Source organism: Taudactylus pleione, unplaced genomic scaffold (genome assembly GCF_031769625.1).
Source record: "Taudactylus pleione unplaced genomic scaffold, aTauple2 ptg000015l, whole genome shotgun sequence".
NCBI lineage: Eukaryota > Metazoa > Chordata > Amphibia > Anura > Myobatrachidae > Taudactylus > Taudactylus pleione.
Genome location: NW_028284417.1, coordinates 4,944,840 through 4,964,804, shown reverse-complemented (window position 1 = coordinate 4,964,804; position 19,965 = coordinate 4,944,840). Strand labels below are relative to the sequence as shown.

The 19,965-nt window shown below is 46.0% G+C and overlaps 1 protein-coding gene across 2 annotated transcripts in view; it reads right to left on the bottom strand.

Moving 5' to 3' along the window:
* The window catches only part of KCNQ5 (potassium voltage-gated channel subfamily Q member 5), a 791,832-nt gene that overhangs the window by 453,534 nt on the left and 318,333 nt on the right, over nucleotides 1-19,965 (bottom strand). The gene's annotated exons all lie outside the window — the stretch shown is intronic.

Below are 19,965 nucleotides of genomic sequence, written 5' to 3'. Positions count from 1 at the left end.
GTGCATGTTACTAGCTGTGTGCATGTTACTGGCCGTGCATGTTACTGGCTGTGTGCATGTTACTAGCTGTGTGCATGTTACTGGCTGTGTGCATGTTACTGGCTGTGTGCATGTTACTGGCTGTATGTATGTTACTGGCTGTGTGCATGTTACTGGCTGTATGCATGTTACTGGCTGTATGTATGTTACTGGCTGTGCATGTTACTGGCTGTATGCATGTTACTGGCTGTGTGCATGTTACTGGCCGTGCATGTTACTGGCTGTATGCATGTTACTAGCTGTGTGCATGTTACTGGCTGTATGCATGTTACTAGCTGTGTGCATGTTACTGACTGTGCATGTTACTGGCTGTGTGCATGTTACTGGCTGTATGTATGTTACTGGCTGTGCATGTTACTAGCTGTGTGCATGTTACTGGCTGTATGCATGTTACTGGCTGTATGTATGTTACTGGCTGTGCATGTTACTGGCTGTGTGCATGTTACTGGCTGTGTGCATGTTACTGGCTGTATGTATGTTACTGGCTGTATGCATGTTACTGGCTGTATGCATGTTACTGGCTGTGTGCATGTTAGTATTTTCTCAGGAAAGTACTGTGTCACTGGAGAAACTCAGAGCATCTGTCTTGTAATCACAACTGCACCTGCTGCCTTGATTGGCCTGTGCTGGTCTCACAATCAGTCACACATTCTACTGGAACAGCATAGAACTTCTCTAAGTACTATCCATTACAGAAATAGGTGACAATGTACAAGAAACATTCTACAGCACTGTACAGGTTATTTCTAGAGATGTGCGCCGACCCCCATGTTTTGGTTTTGGATCTGGATCTCCTCTGATTTTGCATCTGGATTGATTTTACCAAAACCTCACCTCCGTGTTTTGGTTTTCGGTTTTGGTTTTGGATCTGGATTTTTTCTTAATAAAAATCATAAAAACAGCTAACATCACATAAAATGGGCCTGTTTTTGTTTCTACAGTATTATTATTAACCTCGATAACATTTATTTCCACTCCTTTCCAAACAATTTTGACCACCTCACAGCTCACAATATTGATTTTTTTTTCATCTAGTTAAGGGCCAAAAGCTAGCTGGCTCAAAACTGAGTGATAAAAAGAGTTGAGGACTGTGCAAAGATGATGGCTGGGGTACCCTTTGATAATTGAAGAATTGATAGTTGATAGTTGGCACAGCCACTGGCTGAAGTAAGAATAGTTGATACTTGATAATTGGTGCAGCCACTGGCTGAAGGATAGTTGATAGTTAATTGTTGATGCAGCCTCCGGGCTGAGTATTAGTGGAATACAGAACTATGATTAGGAACCGGCTGGAACTCTTGGCAAGTTGCGGCCGTTACAGCCTTGAGGACTGGTAAGGAGTGACGACAGGTGGCCTTTGGGCCGTGCAAGCAGGATGCGGCCTTTGGGGCTGAGAACCCTTGGCTGAATGTCACTGTTGTGCGACTTGTGCCGCCAGGTTGACACAAGCAGCAGTTGGCTCAGAATTTTCTTTAAAAAAAAATGAAAGGGGCATACAGGAGATGATGTCTGTGGCCATTACAATTTTTGGACATTCATAAACCATAACATTAAAAATGTCAGGCAGCAATGCCCCAAACAGCACATAATGGAAAGGAAAAAATTGCAAGATGGAATTGTCCTTGGGCCCTCCAACCCACCCTTATGTTGTATATATGAAACAGGACATTCACAGTTTAACAAACCAATCACTTCAGCAACAAGGACTGCCACTTGCGGCTGAAATGATTGGTTTGTTTGGACCTCCCCATAAAACAAGCTGACAATGCGATCGCAGGACCTTTATAGAATCCAAAACCCGCGAGAATCCGACAGCGGGATGATGACGTTTTGCCTCGTTTTCAGATCCGAGTCAGTCGGGAAAACACGAGCCGACTCAGATCTGACTCGGATCCCCTAAGTTCGGGTGGGTTTGGATCTCTGAGATCCGAACCCGGTCATCTCTGGTTATTTCACTAGTAGACAACAGAAATATACAGTGCATTCAAATAATATACACAATATGGAGCCATTGCAGTGTTGAAAGTAGAGCTGAACGCTAGGGCCATTTTTGCTGGCTTTGGTTCTACAGTAATTAGTCGTTCAGTTTTGGTTTTGCCAAAATGCCGTGACTGGTTTTGGTTTGGGATTTTTTTTTTTCAATTTACAGAAAAAGCTAAAATCACAACATTTGGGCCTTTTTTGCTCCTAGACTAGTATTATTAACCTCAATATAATAAATTTCCACTTTCCAGTCATTTCCACTCAATTTTGATCACCTCACAGCTCACAATATTGTTCACCAATATAAGCCAAAGGCTGGCTGGCTCAACTAAGAAATAGAGCAGCGTCACAAATACATGGAAATTATTTCTGTTTAAAAATGTTTTACAAATTAGTAATGTGATCAATCAGCCTTTTTGTTGAGCAGTTCCCCAAAATCTCCCCAACCATAAAAACAGCGTTCTGTACCTGCGGGTTGACAGTTTGGGTCGCATACAGTGCCGGATACAGTGTGGGTTGGATACAATGTGGGTCGCATACAGTGTGGTTCGGATACAGTGTGGGATACAGTGTAGGTTGGATACAATGTGGGTCGGATACAGTGTGGGTCGGATACAGTGTGGGTCGGATACAGTGTCGGTTGGATACAGTGTGGGTCGAATACAGTGCGGGTCGAATACAGCGCGGGTCGCATATAGTCCTGGTTGCATACAGTCCTGGTCGCATACAGTGTGTGATACAGTGTGGGCTGGATTCAGTGAGGTCAGATATAGATCGAATACAGTGTGGGTCAGATCAGGGCCGCAACTAGGGGGGGGCAAGAGGTGGACGTGCACTGGGTGCCGGATTGCAGGGGGTGAAAAAAGCTGACTCGAGGTGGCTTGGGGGCTGCAGACTCAGAAAACGGCCATCCAAAAATGGCCGCCGCCAAAGAGGAGACAAATGCTAGAGGTCCTTACTGGCCCTCTAGTGTCTGTCTCCTCCTTGGCGGTGGCCATTTTTGGATGGCCGTTTTCATCTAATTCCATGCGGGCTAGCTGTCCGCATGGACTCTTCTGAAAACGGCCATCCCAAAATGGCTGCCGCCTAAGAGGACCTCTAGTGTCTGTTAGGCCAGCGCAATGCACACAGCGTTCCCGGCAGCAGGAACGCTGGCGCTGCCGGGAGAAGATGCTGAAAGCTGCATCTTCTCCCATGAAATCCCCTGGCAACGAGTATAAACCCCCTGGCAATGAGCATAAAACCTCATGGCAAGAAGCATAAACCTCATGGCAACGAGCATAAACCCCATGGCAACGAGCATGTAACCCCTGGTAACGAGCATGTAACCCCTTGCAACGAGCATGTAACCCCATGGCAACAAGCATGAAACCTCCTGGCAACATGCATGAAACCCCCTGGCAACAAGCATGAAACCCCCTGGCAACGAGCATGAAACCCCATGGCAACGAGCATGTAACCCCTGACAACGAGCGGGTAATTTTAAAGTAATTAGAAGCATTACTCTGGGGTATAAAATGGTGTCGGGCAAATATGTAAGTGGCTCTTTGGTAATAGGCATTACAGTGTGTGGCATAATGTGTAATGGGCATTATGGCGTGTGGAATAATGTAAGTCACTATACCAGGGACGTCTGAGTAGTGCACTGCCTTATGGAGGAGCAAGGACAAACTTCAGGTACAGGAAGGGAGGGGGCGCAAAATTGCTGCCTTGCACCGGGTGACAGATGTCCTAGTTTCGGCCCTGGTCAGATACAGCGCGGGTCAGATACAGTGCGGGTTACAGTGCAGGTCAAATACAGTGCGGGTTGAATACAGTGCAGCTTGGATACCCCAATGGTGCACTTACTCTTACAGATGGTGTCGGCTGTACAGGGTTGGTGGTGGTGTCAGTCGTGCGGGGGTGGCGGTGGTGTCAGTCGTGCGGAGGTGGTGTCCTCAGTGCGGAAGTGCTAGCGGTGTCGGCAGTTCGGGGGTGCTGGCATTTCGGTAGTTCAGGGGTGGTAGCGGTGTCCTCAGTGTGGGAGTGCTGGAGGTGTCGGCAGTGCAGGAGTGCCGGCAGTGTTCTCAGTGCGAGGGTGCCAGCGGTGCAGGAGTGCCGGCAGTGTTTTGAATGCGGAAGTGCCAGCGGTGTCAGCAGTGTGGGGGTGCTGGCAGTGTCCTCAGTTTGGGGTTGCTGGAGGTATTGGCAGTTTAGGGGTGGCTGCAGTGTGGGGGTGGCGGTGGGGTCCTCAGTGTGGGACTGCTAACAGTGTCAGCAGTGCAGGAATGCCGGCACTCTTCTCAGTGCGGGGTGCCTGCAGTGTCGGTAGTGCAGGAGTGCCAGCTGTGTTCTGAGTGTGGAAGTGCAGGTGGTGTCGGCAGTGCAGGGGTGCCGGCAGTGTCCTCAGTGTGTGGTTGCTTGCGTTGTCAGACGTTCAGTGGTGCCGGCGGTGGCCTCAGTGCTGGAGTGCTGGCATTATCAGCAGTGCAAGAGTGCTGGCAGTGTTTTGAGGACGGGAGTGCCGGCGGTGTCAGCAGTGCAGGAGTGCCGGCGGTCTCCTCAGTGCGAGGTTGCTGGCGGTGCCGAAAGTGCTGGGGTGCGGCAGTGACAAATAGCTCTCTCAGCCAATTGTCGGTCAGCCCATTGATTTCAATGGGACTTTTTGAACTGGCGCCCAAGCCAAAATCGTGAGATCCGACAGCGGGATGTCGAGATTTTGGTTCAGGTAGTGATCCGAGGCAGACAGGGAGATTTGAGCTGCAGCTCGGATCGCCTCGGATCCCGGAAGTTCGGGCGTATTTGGATTCCAAGGAATCCGAACCGCTCATCTCTAGTTGAAAGGTACGCCTATCTGGCGTATTTTTACACTGCACTTACTCAGGAGCCAAGCATGATTGTACAGATGATCAGATGGCTTAACTACGTATTTGAAGGCCCCATAGCAAAATTTTGTAAGGGCCCTTATGTACCATTCAATGTATATAACAAATGTAACTTTGACAAGGAATATGGGACCCCTAAGCTCTGGGCCCCATAGCAGCTACCCCCTTGCACCTATGGTAGTTCAGAAGATGCAGAGTTACACACAATTCAGGGCCTGATTCAGCAAGGATCACTGATGCGATCGTGGCAGCATGCGCCTATGCAGTTCTGCAGCTAAATTATGCAAATGACTGTGATCACAGTGCCGCCGCAGCACAGCATAAAGATACCCACTTTCCTTTACTCACATCCGTAATACTTGCAAGTATGTCAAAACATCGGTACCATGGAGTACCATCGGAGCCTCACACACAATTAAGGCAGGTCAGACCTCACTCCAGGGTCGTCTCTATAATGGGTGCAGGGTGTGCGGGGCACACGGGTATCCATAGTATTACTTACATCTCTGGAGTCCCACGTCGGTGTGGGGGTCCAGCGCTGTAAAAACAACTGGTAAATGGCCGCCGCGGACATTTTTCCGTAGTTTGCGCATAAGCAGTACAGGGAAAATGGCCGCCGCAGCCATTTCCCGGTGTCCAGTGCATACTCTATAGATTCTGGGCGCACTCTAGTGCCCAGAGTTTACAACTCCGGTGCTGGCCGCGCACAGCTCAGTGCGCTGACGGCCGCCAGACAGAGAGGAGGGGGCATGTGTCGGAGACTGCACACGGGCCCCCTCCTCTCTAGAAATGCACCTGCCTCACTTACAAACTGCTAAACTTCCTGTCCTTATCTAGAGCTCATGCTGCGTATGCTGTTGCAGGGGCTTAATTATGCACGCCCCTGTAACTGCATTGAAACGCACTGGCACACTTGCGTTTCGAAGATCACCCCCCATCACCACCCCCAAACAGTACTTCCCGTCCATCACTCTGCGATGGGTTTGCGTAGTCACTGTTACAATCTCAGTGGCTGTTTCTCGCACAAGCTCTGCGATGCATACACATTCACAGAACGCAACAATCGACTGGGTGCATGCGTTTTTGCTCTTGTGATCCTTGCTGAATCAGGCCCTCATTTTTATCTCCATTTGCAACTGAAGGCAGGCCGTACCGGGCCCCGAGGTGTATTTTATGTGTGTGTCACCTGAATAATAACTTATCAAAAAGAAGAAAATAGACATAATTTGGTGGAAACGTTCAGCTATTTATAATCAAATTAATGTTACTACAGGTTGAGTCTCCCATTTCCAAATATTCCGAAATACAGAATTATTTTTAGCATGACTGAAACATTTGCTATTTGATGGTTCAATGTACACAAACTTTGTTTAAGGCACAACATTCTTAAAAATATTATATAAAAATACCTTCAGGCTCTATGTATAAGGTGTACATGAAACATAAATTAAATTCATGTATGTACACATACTTTGTTTGAGCCACAAAATTATTGAAAATATTGTATAAAATGACCTGCAGGCTGTGTGTATAAGATGTATATGAAACATAATTGCATTCTGTGTTTAGATTTGGCTCCCATTCCCTAGATATCTCATTATGGTATGCACATATTCCAAAATACGGAATATTCCGATATCCAAAATACCCCTCGTCCCAAGCATTTTGGATATGGGAGACTCAACCTGTATATGGTTTCTATTTACTATATGGTGGCAAAGAAAAAAAAAATTAAAAAAAAAATTCATAAACTGAAACCCACTAGGGAAGGTGGTGTGGGGTCGCTGTAATGGCGATACAACATTTATATGCATAACAATAACGATGAGTGCACCAAAACAAACTAACTGCACCAGGGGCCGATGGTCCGCCGTCCATTATTTCCGTCCATACGAAGGTTCTGCTCACAGATCCACAGCCCGCCACCACACACCAAACTGTGTGCCGTGGCACCCTGGGGTGCCTCAGAGCACTTGCAGGGGTGCCTCGGTTTGGTGGTCCAGTACCAAATAAAATTATTTTTAGTCAGTGTGATAGGAAAAACCAGTGATAATGGCTGCCGATCCAATAATATGTGGACAAAAAGAAGAGCAGCCCTGTGAACCACCACATAACTGAACCTAAGGGTGACATATAAGCACAATTTACTTCATGTAATTTTTGCTGAATTTCTCTATAAGAAACGTTTGGCCCAGGGCTGCCGTTGCAAAAATGCCGATAGTCTAGGGCGCCACGATTCGAAAAAGTTTCGGAAACTCTGCTCTAAACAAACCAACCTAGGTACTATAGAAGTGCAGACAATGGTACAAGTGGGCCAAGCAGTTTTCAAAATACTGTACAATAGCCACCCTCAACTCTAAAGACGTCCGATTATTCAGGCTATTATCACCGAAAACTCAAGGCAGTTGACACAGTGGCAGAGCCTACCCAAAACAAATATGTTGCAAAAACCTCCGGCGAGAACTCAACAAAGGCGATACAAGATCCAGCAAAACTGGTATTTTGCCAACGGAGTACTATCTTGGTGAAGGAGCCAGAACCCCCCAACATTTGGCCTCAAGCTTGCAGGCGTCGGTCTGTGGGCTGGCATCGGGATTTAGCCACCTATGTTAAATCCTGGGTCGGAATTCCGACGCTGGGATTTCAACCAACGGCGTCCCGACCGTCGGTATTTTAACTACATCCCAGGATTAGACCTCGCCACTGCCATTGATAAGCATGACATATAATGTAATATCGCAAACCACCATCATTATGGCGGAACTGAACCTAACACATAGCCCGAAACTCGCATATGGCATAAAAGAAATAACTACTATGCATCTCCCTTTAAACTCCAAAAGGTGAGACCCAATGTAGGTGGCATAAGAGTGTCTAGTACAAAGTGAGTCCACCCACTATAGGGAGAAAGCCTCACAAGCGACATGCGAATTACCCCTGGGTGCCCCGTTTCTTCACAGAACGGGACACCCCTGCACCAGGACAAAAATGTTGTTTATTACATAATATATGTAAGGTAACCCTCTCTGCATTCAGATAACACTGAATATAAATGCCTTATCACACGGAACGGGATTAAATGGAGGTCTGCTTGATCTATGGGCAACAGAAATTTAAAGTGATACCCCCCATAGTCACAGTTTGTTATGAACACATACTCAGTTAGAGGTACTCCTGTGTATGGATTAACTGCATATTCCCAAGCACCATTTGTTTTATATATATATATATGTATATATATGTATATATATATATATATATAAAGGCCTACTCGGCCCGGGAGTCCTTATGTTTAATAGCCTGCGTGCCCTCCTCGGTATTGAATAGTACAGGGTGCAAAGGATGGGCGGCACTGCAGGTCTTTTTCTCAAGCAAGTTTTAATATGCATATTAAAACTTGCTTGAGAAAAAGACCTGCAGTGCCGCCCATCCTTTGCACCCTATATATATATATATATATATATATATATATATACTGTACACTCAATTTGAGGTACTTGTGTAATGATTACCTGCATATAGTATTTCCAATGACGACTTGAATATATTACTACAGATGTGTCCTTATATTTGCTGCAGTCATGCTAATAAGCTCCTTTTGGCACTTCAGGTGTCGTGAGACTCTGCTACTGCCAGACGTATTTTCTGCACCCTTTTTTGCTGGAATTGCAACTAAGATGCACCAACAGACTGTACGTGGACTATAATCACACTTCTATCCTATCAGCAATCATATCCACTGATTAACCCTCTCATTGGATATTTAATGCCAGTAGGCAAATAGCCAGACTCCGCTATTAGCATCAAGGTGTTGTATCTGTGGCCCCTCATCTGGAAACTCGCTCTTAGGAAGAAAATGACGGTTCACTTGAGGGGCGATTTTTCCATTGGGCAATTCACCGAACTCATACTCAAAATAGGGGACGGAGAGTATCCCGTGTACGAGGGAAAGGTCTGTGTACTCTGTAGAGCAAATGGATTACATGGTCCACTACTCTGTGCAGTTCTTCAACACCCTCAACCCTCCTGGCCTCTCAGCCCACAATCCTCAAAGTGGAAGTTCCAGTGATGTTGCTGCAGAATCTCAACCCACCCAAACTCTGCAGTGGCACCAGCCTGCAAGTAAAGGCTCTTCACAGGAACGTCATCTAGGCCTCAGTGCTCGCTGGCTGTGCTCAGGGACAGTGGGTGTTCATACCATGCATAACACTCATACCATCAGAGTACACCTTTGAGTTCAAGAGGCTGCAGGTCCCCCGCAAGGTCTGCTTACTCTGACCATCAACAAGGCCCAGGAGCAGTCGCTTAAAGTGGCAGGAATTGACTTGAAGGAGGAATGCTTTTCACACAAGCAGTTTTACGTGGCCTGCTCCAGAGTGAGCTCACCCAGTAGCCTGGTGATCCTAGCACCCGAGGAGAGAACCACCATTGTGGTTTACAGAGAAATCCTTCAGTAGAGAAAAAAAGGTTTACACACGTCTTATAACAAAAAATTAAATTCATTCATATAAAAAAAGTTTAAAAACTCAACTTATTTAAATGGATACTACCACGCTCCTTTACCCCAGAGGCCTAAAATTAACTATGTACATAAATTAAGCTAAAATGGGATGAAGGAAATGGAAAGAGTAAATATCTATGGGCTACCCAGGTGAAACTAGGTACACCAGCTAGTATATCATAAAGCCAAGTTGGCACCTTGGGGGGGGGGGGGGCATGGTGCGGCATAATGGCTGGGACTTGACGGGGCATTGGGGGTGGAGCAGCTGCATAACCGCGCCCCACCCCCACTACACAATGACAACTTGCGTCATCTGCCTTCCCGCTTTAGGGGTGTTTGTGGGGGAGTCCGGGGTAGGCAGTTGGCCAGGAGACTTGCCCAGTTTTTTGGCCGGCCAGGAGCGCCACTCGATTTTCGGGAGCCTTCCGGCCGTTCCGGGAGAGTAGACAAGTATGCATAAAGCAGACAACGGCACTCATACAAGTTTTAAAACTCATTGCGTATGATAAATGGTGCTCAAGCAAATCAGCTCCCAACTGTCATTTTTCAAACAGATGACAGTTAGGAGCTGATTGGCTGGAGCACCATTATCATACGCAATGAGTTTTAAACTCACTGCGTATGATAAAACTCATTGATAAATGAGCCGTTTTGTCTGATTGAACATTGAAACGTTAGTCACGACTAATGTCTGGCTTGTCTTCTTTTGCACTCTGCTTTAGGCATCTGTACTCATCTCCATTGGAGGGCACCTGCATTTGTATCTCGTAAGCCCAGTACACACTGGGCGATGTGTGTACAGAGCGATGTCAGATGCAGTGGGCCCGGCGGGGGGCACCCACGAACGACGGCGGGGGGGAGTAACCGGGGCCATACTGTATTCGACAGCATGGCATCACTAACGATATTCCTAGATTGGACTCCATGTACAGACGAATGGGGATATCGTTAACAACCTCGTTCAGGATTCCGGCGGTCGGGATACCGACGCCGGTATCCTGATCCCATTCTGGATATCGGCGTCTGTGTTTTGCCAGGCGGCGGGATTCCAGCGTTGGTATAACGACGGCCGGCATCCCATTCGCCGGCATATCGACTACATCCCATTTCTGACATGGTCATATCAGGTAAACTACAGAACACCACACAGTGTACCTCTCATGAAAATCCTTCAGAAAAAAAGAAGCCTAAAGGAGAATTTATATTAACTAACCACAGTCACATGCCCTATTCTACAATAGGCTAACAGCAAACATCTGATAAAGCACCCAATCCACCTCCAGCCTCGTGGTTTAAAGTAAGCAATGCTTATTCAGAGCGTGTCACCAGCACTGTGGGCTACACAGCATACTTGCCGACATTCAGCTCCCTCCTTCCGGGAGGGAGCTGAATGCCTGCATTCTGCGGGGGGCGTGGCCGGCTCTGATGCCGTTTTGGGGGTGGGGCCAGGGGCGTGACCGCATGATCACGTCATCGTGGCCCTGCCCCCTCTTCACAATGCTGAAAAAAAGGCATTGTGAAGCAGGGGGCGGAGACACGATGATGCGATTCAGCGCGAATCGCGTCATTGGGCTTCCCCCGCTGTGGGGTTTTTTACTAGTAGTCCGGAGAGTAGGCGGCAGCCGGGAGGCTTGCCTGCCTTTCCGGGGGGTCGGGAGCAGCACCCGATATTTGGGAAGCTCCCGACCAAATCGGGAGGGTAGGCAAGCCTGCTACACAGAGTTGTGTGTACCTGTAATTATACCTGTTTACAGACATATCTTATGCACCAAGGATGGGGCTGGTGTGAGTGTGCACTGATAATGATGTCACTAGACCAGCCTGCACATCATCCATTTACTATAGCATTCATATCCATGAGCCCATGTGTTTGTATATAAATCCTGTACTTCTCAATTATCAATTGTACACTGGCACTATATACTGCAAACTATTATAAATAATATAGAAATAGCTCAACAATAAGACTGGTGTAAGACATGAATAGACTTGTACTTGCAAGTAGCTCTTGAAATGAGACGTGATGTACAGTACATTTTACAAAATGTTTTGTTGTCCAGCATAGTTATGTCAAACAAGCTAATTTAATATACTCTATATTTCATTGCAACATTTCAGCCATAAGAAAAGGGAGCAATTTTCTAATTAACTTCACAAATATGTTGGCTCTTACGTCTATCACAAGTAAACAGGAAGAACATTTCCTCCTGCTGCTGGCAAATGAGAGGAAGAAAATACACTATGGGATAAACAAAATCAATTATTTATTGAAATGACTTCTGTGTGGCAGTATTACATGAGTAATCAAAAGCAGGCTCCACGAGCATATCTCAAAGCTATAAATAAAATCAGAGTTATCACCTGTTCTATTGGTGCTCCCCGATACACCTTATTCTGCATCCCTTCCAAATCTTATTCTAGACTTTTTGAATTTACATTTGATTCTTATTTACTGCATTGCATGACCCTTGAGTGCCGCCCTTCATTGCATCTGCAAATTGGTCTTGGAACACGGACCCTGGAGGTCCATATACATATTGCTGACAAGCTGCCAATCTTACCTTTCTCTATAAGCAGTTTTTACTCTTTGATTGCCTCTAATTAAGCTACGTATATTATTTTGACACCATTGTACAACTATTATTCGTGAGCCCCTCCCCCCCCTTCTTTTCCTTTTATAAGGTGATTTTTATCTATTATCCAGTACCTATAAAGTTGTTTGTTACCATATATCAACTGGGTTTAGAATAATCTTATGTGATCACATACCTATACAAATAAGGGTAGATTTATTTCTATATACTCCTATCTCTCCCCACTTACAGCCCAGTAATTTCCTCCTTTTTCTCTTATCCAATGCTATATTAGCAAGACAATAAAGAGGTAGAGACGAATGCCTGTTGAAGGGGTCTGATATTGTCTACATTTTCCTGGGGTTACTGTGAAGCACGGGTCTCTCACTTCCCAGCCTCTGCTTATTACAAGATGGGAAGCAGCAGAACTCGTTCATGGAACAGACTTCTTACACCACGTACTTTCATTTTACTATACTATATGGTATAAATGCCGCCATAATTATTCTATTTTGAGGATCTATAAGGCAAATATTGACCAACGGTATACTTTGACTTTACATTCTCATCACCTCCCGCCTGCAGCCCAGTAATTTCCCCCTTCCTTGTCCAACGCTATTTTAGTATGACAATGAGGGGATTGAAATGAATGCCTGCTATAGGGTCGCGACCTTACTTTAATTTCGAGGGGTTACTGTGACACACGGGTCTCTCACTTCCCATTCTCTGCCTACAAGCAGTAGAACTCTGTGATAGATCGGGATATCTCTATAGTGATTGGTCCATTTACAGGACTGTTTTTTTTTTCATTTCATCTAGAGATTTTCTTATTATACTGTATGTTTAGCTTGCTATAGTGATATTTTTATATCTCTCCATTGAATGAATGTTTGATTGCATACCTTTAATACTCTACGACGTGGGTGTATTTTATACCTTGTTTTTGATACACCAATACTGTATAGTATTGTGTATATATTTTTTTAATTTGTGTTGTATTGTCTTTCGTATATTTCGCCGCCTTCACAGGGATATTCTTCTCCCTTACACTCCTCATTATCTTACCTTTCCCCTATCATTCTCAGTGTTTGTTTGTTATGTTAGTCCAATTTTTAGTCTGAACTAGGGGTGTGCACCGGCCACTTTTCGTGTTTTGTGTTTTGGTTTTGGATCTGGATCTTTCTTCGTGTTTTGGATCTGGATTGGTTTTGCCAAAACCACCCTTCGGTGTTTTGGGTTCTGGGTTTTGTGTTTTGGATCTGTATTTTTTTTAAAAACAGCTAAAATCACAGAATGTGTTGATTTTTCTGCTCCTATGCTATTATTAACCTCAAAAACCTTAATTTCCACTCATTTCCAGTCTATTCTGAACACCTCACACCTCACAATAGTGTTTTTATGTCCAAAAGGTTGCACCGAGGTAGATGGATGACTATGCTAAGCGACACGAGTGGGCGGCACAAACACGTGGTCCATCTAGGAGTGACACTGCAGTGGCAGACAGGATGGCAGTTTGAAAACTAGGCCGCACACAGTACATAATGCAAAGAAAAAAAAGAGGTGCAAGATGGAATTGTCCTTGGGCCCTCCCACCCACCCTTATGTTGTATAAACAGGACATGCACACTTTAACAAACCAATCATTTCAGCGCCAGGGTCTGCCACACGACTGTGGCTGAAATGATTGGTTCGTTTGGGCCCCCACAAAACAAGCTGGCAATTAATCTGTCCCTGCACAAACTGGCTCTACGGAGGCAAGATGTCGTCCTCATCCTCCTCACCCTCTTCAGTGTTGTGTACATCCTCATCCTCACAGAGTATTAATTCGTCCCCGCTGGAATCCACCACCACAGGTCCCTCTGTACGTTCTGGAGGCTGGTCTCCCTGGAAGAGTTGATAATTAATTTTTATGAACATCATCTTCTCCACATTTTGTGGAAGCAACCTCCTACGCCTTTCGCTGACAAGGTTCCCGGCTGCACTAAACACTCTTTCGGAGAACACACTGGCGGGGGGGCAACTCAGGTAAAATAGAGCCAGTTTGTACAGGGGCCTCCAAATTGCCTATTTTCCTGCCAGTACATGTACGGACTGTCTGACATGCCTACTTGGATGCTGTCACCGATGTAATCCTTTAACAGACAGACACACGCTTGTCGCTGCTGCTTTGAGGATGCAGGTGCAGCTACAGCCCACACAATTCACAAAGACAGAAAAAAAAAGAATTTTTTTATTGTTTGTGGAGCGCACTTTGAGGGTTACACCACCCTTTAACAGACAGATGCACGCTTGTCACTGCTGCTTTGAGAATGCAGGTGGAATCTAGACGGGATTTGGAACCGGGGACACACTACCTCCATCAATTGTCTAAATCCCACTGCACCAATGGCGGATACCGGACGCACGTCTAACACCAACATAGCAGTCAAGGCCTCAGTTATACGTTTTGCTTCAGGATGACTGATGTCGTATTTCATCCTCCTCGCTAGGGACTGTTGGAGGGTCAATTGTTTAGTAAAAGTAGTGGTGTTCCTACTTCCTCTCTGGGATGATGAACAACTCCCAGCAGCAACAACAGCACTAGGAGGAAGTGGTTCTTGATCTTTCCCTATTTTATTTTTATCGGAGAAAGTTTGGTCCTCCATTTATGTTATATTGATATATACTTGCGGATAAGGCGCACACAAACACAGAAAATATTTTTTTATTTTTGTTGGACACTAGTGCACTTTGTGGGTTACACCACCCTTTAAGAAATGAGCCAGCCGGCCCTTTACTTATGGGACACAGGCGCACGCTTGGCGCTGCTCCTTTGTTGATGCACGTGCAGCCACAGTGCACACAATTCACAAACACAGAAAATATTTTTTTATTTTGTTTGGAGTGCACTTTGGGGGTTACAGCACCCTTTAACGGTCAAGCCAGCCAGCCCTTTACTTATGACACAGGCGCACGCTTGGCGCTACTTTGTTGATGCACGTGCTGCTACTGCGCACACAATTCACAAACACAAAAAAATATATATTTTTATTTTTTTTGGAGTTCCCTTTGGGGGTTACAGCACCCTTTAACGGACAAGCCAGCAGTCCCTTTACTTATGGGACACAGGCGCATGCTTGGCGCTGCTCCTTTGTTGATGCACGTGCAGCCACAGTGCACACAATTCACAAACACAGAAAATATTTTTTTATTTTGTTTGGAGTGCACTTTGGGGGTTACAGCACCCTTTAATGGTCAAGCCAGCCGGCCCTTTACTTATGACACAGGCGCACGCTTGGCACTACTTTGTTGATGCACGTGCGGCTACTGCGCACACAATTCACAAACACAAAAAAAAATATTTTTTTATTTTGTTTGGAGTGCCCTTTGGGGGTTACAGCACCCTTTAACGGACAAGCCAGCCGGCCCTTTACTTATGGGACACAGGCACACGCTTGGGGGAAGCAATCGGGAAGCCGACTGCCTATATATCGGCAGCCGGCTTCCCGACTGTCTTATCCCGGCAGAGGTGAAATGCCGGGTGTCTAGATGTAGACGTCCGCATTTCCCCGACACCGGGAGACCGGCGCCCGGCATCACGATCGTAGTGATGCCGGGCGCCGCAAGCAGACAGCCGCGGGGGGGAGGGTTAGGTTTAGGGCTCCCGGGGGGGACTTAGGGTTAGGCACCCCCCCGGGAGGGTTATCGTTAGGCTAGGGGGAGGGAGGGTTAGGGTTAGGCACCCCCCCGGGGGACTTAGGTTTAGGTAGCGGGGAAGGGGGTGGTTAGGGTTTTGGCACTTAGAGGGGGGATTAGGGTTAGGCACTTGGGGGGGAAGTTAGGGTTAGGCACCCCTAAGGAGGGTTAGGGTTAGGGGGGTTAGGTTAGTGGATACTTACCTATCCACGATCGGGATTTCCAGCGCTGTCGGGCTTCTGTTGCGTCACACTCTGCTCCTGTCGGGCTGCCGCTGACGGGGATCGAACCCCCGGCCATGCGGCCGGCGGTATTTCATACCCATTCCCACGCTTGGCGCTGCTCCTTTGTTGATGCACGTGCAGCCACAGTGCACACAATTCACAAACACAGAAAATAATTTTTTATTTGGTTTGGAGTGCACTTTGGGGGTTACAGTACCCTTTAACGGTCAAGCCAGCCGGCCCTTTACTTATGACACAGGCGCACGCTTGGCACTACTTTGTTGATGCACGTGCGGCTACTGCGCACACAATTCACAAACACAGAAAAAATATTTATTTTTTTTGCACTTGGGGGGAGCACCCCTGATGGACAGAGCACCCCTGGACAACACTACAGCACCCCTTTAGGACTGGGACACTGCACAGGACTTTGGAGTGGACACAGTCCAGCCAGCCCCTATGGACTTTGGAGGAGTGGACACAGCCCCTATGGACAACAGCAGCACAGCACAACACTACACTGCACTACACTACACTACACAGCCCAGCCAGCCCTAACTCCCACCCTCCCTCTTCACTGTCCACAGCCGAGTGAGAAAATGGCGCCGACGCGGGTACCTTATATAGAATCCAAAACCCGCGAGACCCGGAAGGCGGGATGATGACATTTTGCCTCGATTTCAGATCCGAGTCAGGCGGGAAAATTCGAGCCTGACTCGGATCGGCCTTGGATCGGGGGGGCTCGGAAGGGTTCGGATTTCAGAAATCCGAACCCGCTCACCCCTAGTCTGAACATAATAAAAGTTATATTTTATGACATACTGATTAGCTATAAGAGTGCTCCATCATAGAGTTTTGGATTTGGACCTCTCTCCCTTCTTTTTTTCTGCATTTATTTACTCTGAGCAGCACCACCACAACTCCTACATACATACATATAAATGCGTCTATAGGAACACTGTGGAGATAGCCCTGTCTTTCAATTTTTGATTGATAACGATATATATTTTGTTGTTTAGCTTTATTATTATGGTGATACTGTTACTTGTGCGGTGAGCATCTTCCTTTCCCCTGTTTTTGTCCTATATTTGATTACTCTGAAATATTTATTGATATTGGTGGTGTTACAACATTGGAGGTAATATGTTTATGTGTTGTATCTTAATGGGGAGATATATGATAGTTATTTCGTGTTTATGACGTGACTTCCAGTTGCGTCACATGTGCTTGCTATATAGGAGCGCGCAGGTGCCTGGCGGGGGTTATTTCTACATTATGGCTGACCTTGTGGCAGATTGTTGGTCTTGAGAAAGGTCCTTGTATGGACCGGAACGTCAACCAGGGACAATTTTCGGTGATATATATGAAAGAATAAAGTGTTGAGTATTTCTTCACTTCTTTGATCAAGTCTGGTGAGTGCACTTCTTTTCAGTTGGATATTTGGATATTATGGACTGGGTCCCCTTGGACTAAGCCTGAAGTTAGCGGAACCCCAGCTGTTGCATGTTTTACTAAGAAGTGCTACTCTGATATAATTTTATATATATATATATATATATGTATATATATATATAAGGATGGGTACGGAATGCCAATGCCAATGTATTATTCCCAGTTGGGCTTCAAATAATTGTATGCCTCCAACTCTTAATCACATTTGTGGTGCAATCCTGGATGCCACTTGTTAGGGACTGGTTATTTACTTCTACCGGGAGTATATATCCACCAGGAAATTAAATTTAAGGGTGGTGACAATCAAACAATCAGTCTCTTTGCTAGTCCTTTAGCAACTGGTTATCTGCTTCTACTGCAGATTTAAATACCCAAGGAAGGTAAGCTTTTAGCCCAGACTCATAATGTCAGTCTCTCAGCATGCTGCTCAGTTCACCAGTCTGGAAATAAATAATTTCTGAAGCCCAACTGGGATTAATACATACACCATTGCAACAACCCTGAGGAAGTAATTTATGATGAAACAAAAGTTATACTATGCAGAGGAAGATTTGGATCCCATATAGAGTTGTATAGTCCAGTTTAGGCGTTCCCCAAAAATCCAACATTATCATATATAGATACATATAAACAATTAAACACACACTCATACACAGGAGAGGAAAACAAATATAAGACAGTGAGCAGGTATGGCTTGTCTTACAATGTCTGGAATTGTGTGACAGGGATGTAGCACCTTTTTTCCACAACAAAGTTACTAAGCTGAAGTTTTTGAGTGTGATCCTGGTATCCTGGTACTCAATACCTTTTACCTTCCTTAATCTTAAATTATAACCACTATATGAGATTTTTTTGGTTGCAATGTTTAACTTTTCTAGCATACTGCTATTTTAACGTATCAGTAATCCCTGTACTAGTTATTGATATGGATCCAAATGGAATTATCGAGAAGTGACGAAGTTACTCATTATAATTGTACATTTATTTATACACACCTTTATCTACCTGCGCAATTTATTCTATTGCTGATTTGTGCCATTATGCAGCAGGGGCCGAGGCCATGTTGACATGATTCACAGTGAACCGAATCATCAAGAACTCAGATCACCCACTTCACTGGGGATCCAGGATGTTGGTCTACTCTGCTCTTTCTCCACAAAATTTGTGACATTTGGGGTTTAGTAGGTAAGGATGATTTGGGAGAATCAGGATTAAGGCCCTCATTCAGAGCCGTACGCTCTGAGCAGAGCGCACGCTCTGAATGAGGGCCGCCCTCCATAATTATGGAGCGTCCTCCTGGACGCTCGTATAGCTGTGGGTCACCACCCACAGCATATACGAGCGTGCAGTTTGATGGCCGCGATGGTCTTGACCATCGCGACCATCGCCACTGCGAGCCGGAGCCTGCGGTTGAGGTTTTCAACCGCAAGGCCCGGAGTGATTTTGGCTCTATCAGAGATAAAATCACTCCCACTGACATCACTAGTGATGTCAGTGGGCCGGCTTCTGACGGTAGGCGTTCCCTTGGGAACGCCCCCGTCAGGGAGGTACGCCCCCGGCACGCCCACCAAAGGGGGCGTGCTGTCAATCAACATCGACAGCACGCCCCCTTTGATCAGACACAACGAGCGAAGGAAAGTCCTTCGCTCGTCGCGTCTGGCGCATGCGCACGACGGAGCTCCCGCCGTCGTGCGCATGCGCAGTGCACAACATCGACCCACTTGCGAGCGGACAGCCGCTTGCGAGTGGGTCTGAATCAGGCCCTAAGTTGTCTGATTTTCCAATGCTGATAGATATTCACTGAACAACACAGTATAGATCAAGGCATACTTGCCTATTTTTGATAAAGCATTTCAGGGAGATTGTGAAAGCAAGACTTATCAGCACGGCAGCAAAGTGGACGTGTACTGCTACATCTGAGAGTCGTGTCATAAAACTGATTTACTGTACAGACAAATGTAAATGAGTCCTAAAGCAGTTAGTAAGAACTACTTGTTGATGAAAGCAAACTGATACTTTTCATAAAATGCATGTAGCCATAGGGATCATTGTGCCTTATACCCAATAATACTAGTGATTCCAATTAAATGTACATTTCTCTGTATTTTATATATATATATAAATATTAGCTAACCGGATACTGACTGCTCAGTAAACATGTGTGAACTGCCAGGAGCCAGCAGCCAATCAGCGGCCGCTCTACAGTTAGCGCCCGCTGAGTGGCTCCTTATAGTTCACACTGAGCAGTCAGGAACCGGTTAGCGGTGCATGTGGTCAATGTAAGTGTCTGATGTTATGGAGACCGGCGCCGGGAAGGAGGTGAGTATTGGCTTTTTCTCCAGGTACTCCCAGTGGATACTACGTGGAGAAGCGGACCAAGCGACGGGCAGCAGGTAAGTATGTGTGAATGAGGTAGGTGTATGTAATAAAGTTTTACTTTCTACTGTGTGTGTGTTGTGGTTTTTCAACAATTTTTTTACCGACCGCCTGCTGGCACTTGTAGTTCCACAAGTGCCAAATGGCAGGCATGTTGGCACCTGTAATTCCATGGTAAAAAAACAATAGTTTTTTACTATTTAGAATACTATTAACTCCATACCCCCAGCCCAGGGGTGCAGGGAAAAGCCCCGGGTTTCATACTAAGCTTGGGGTGT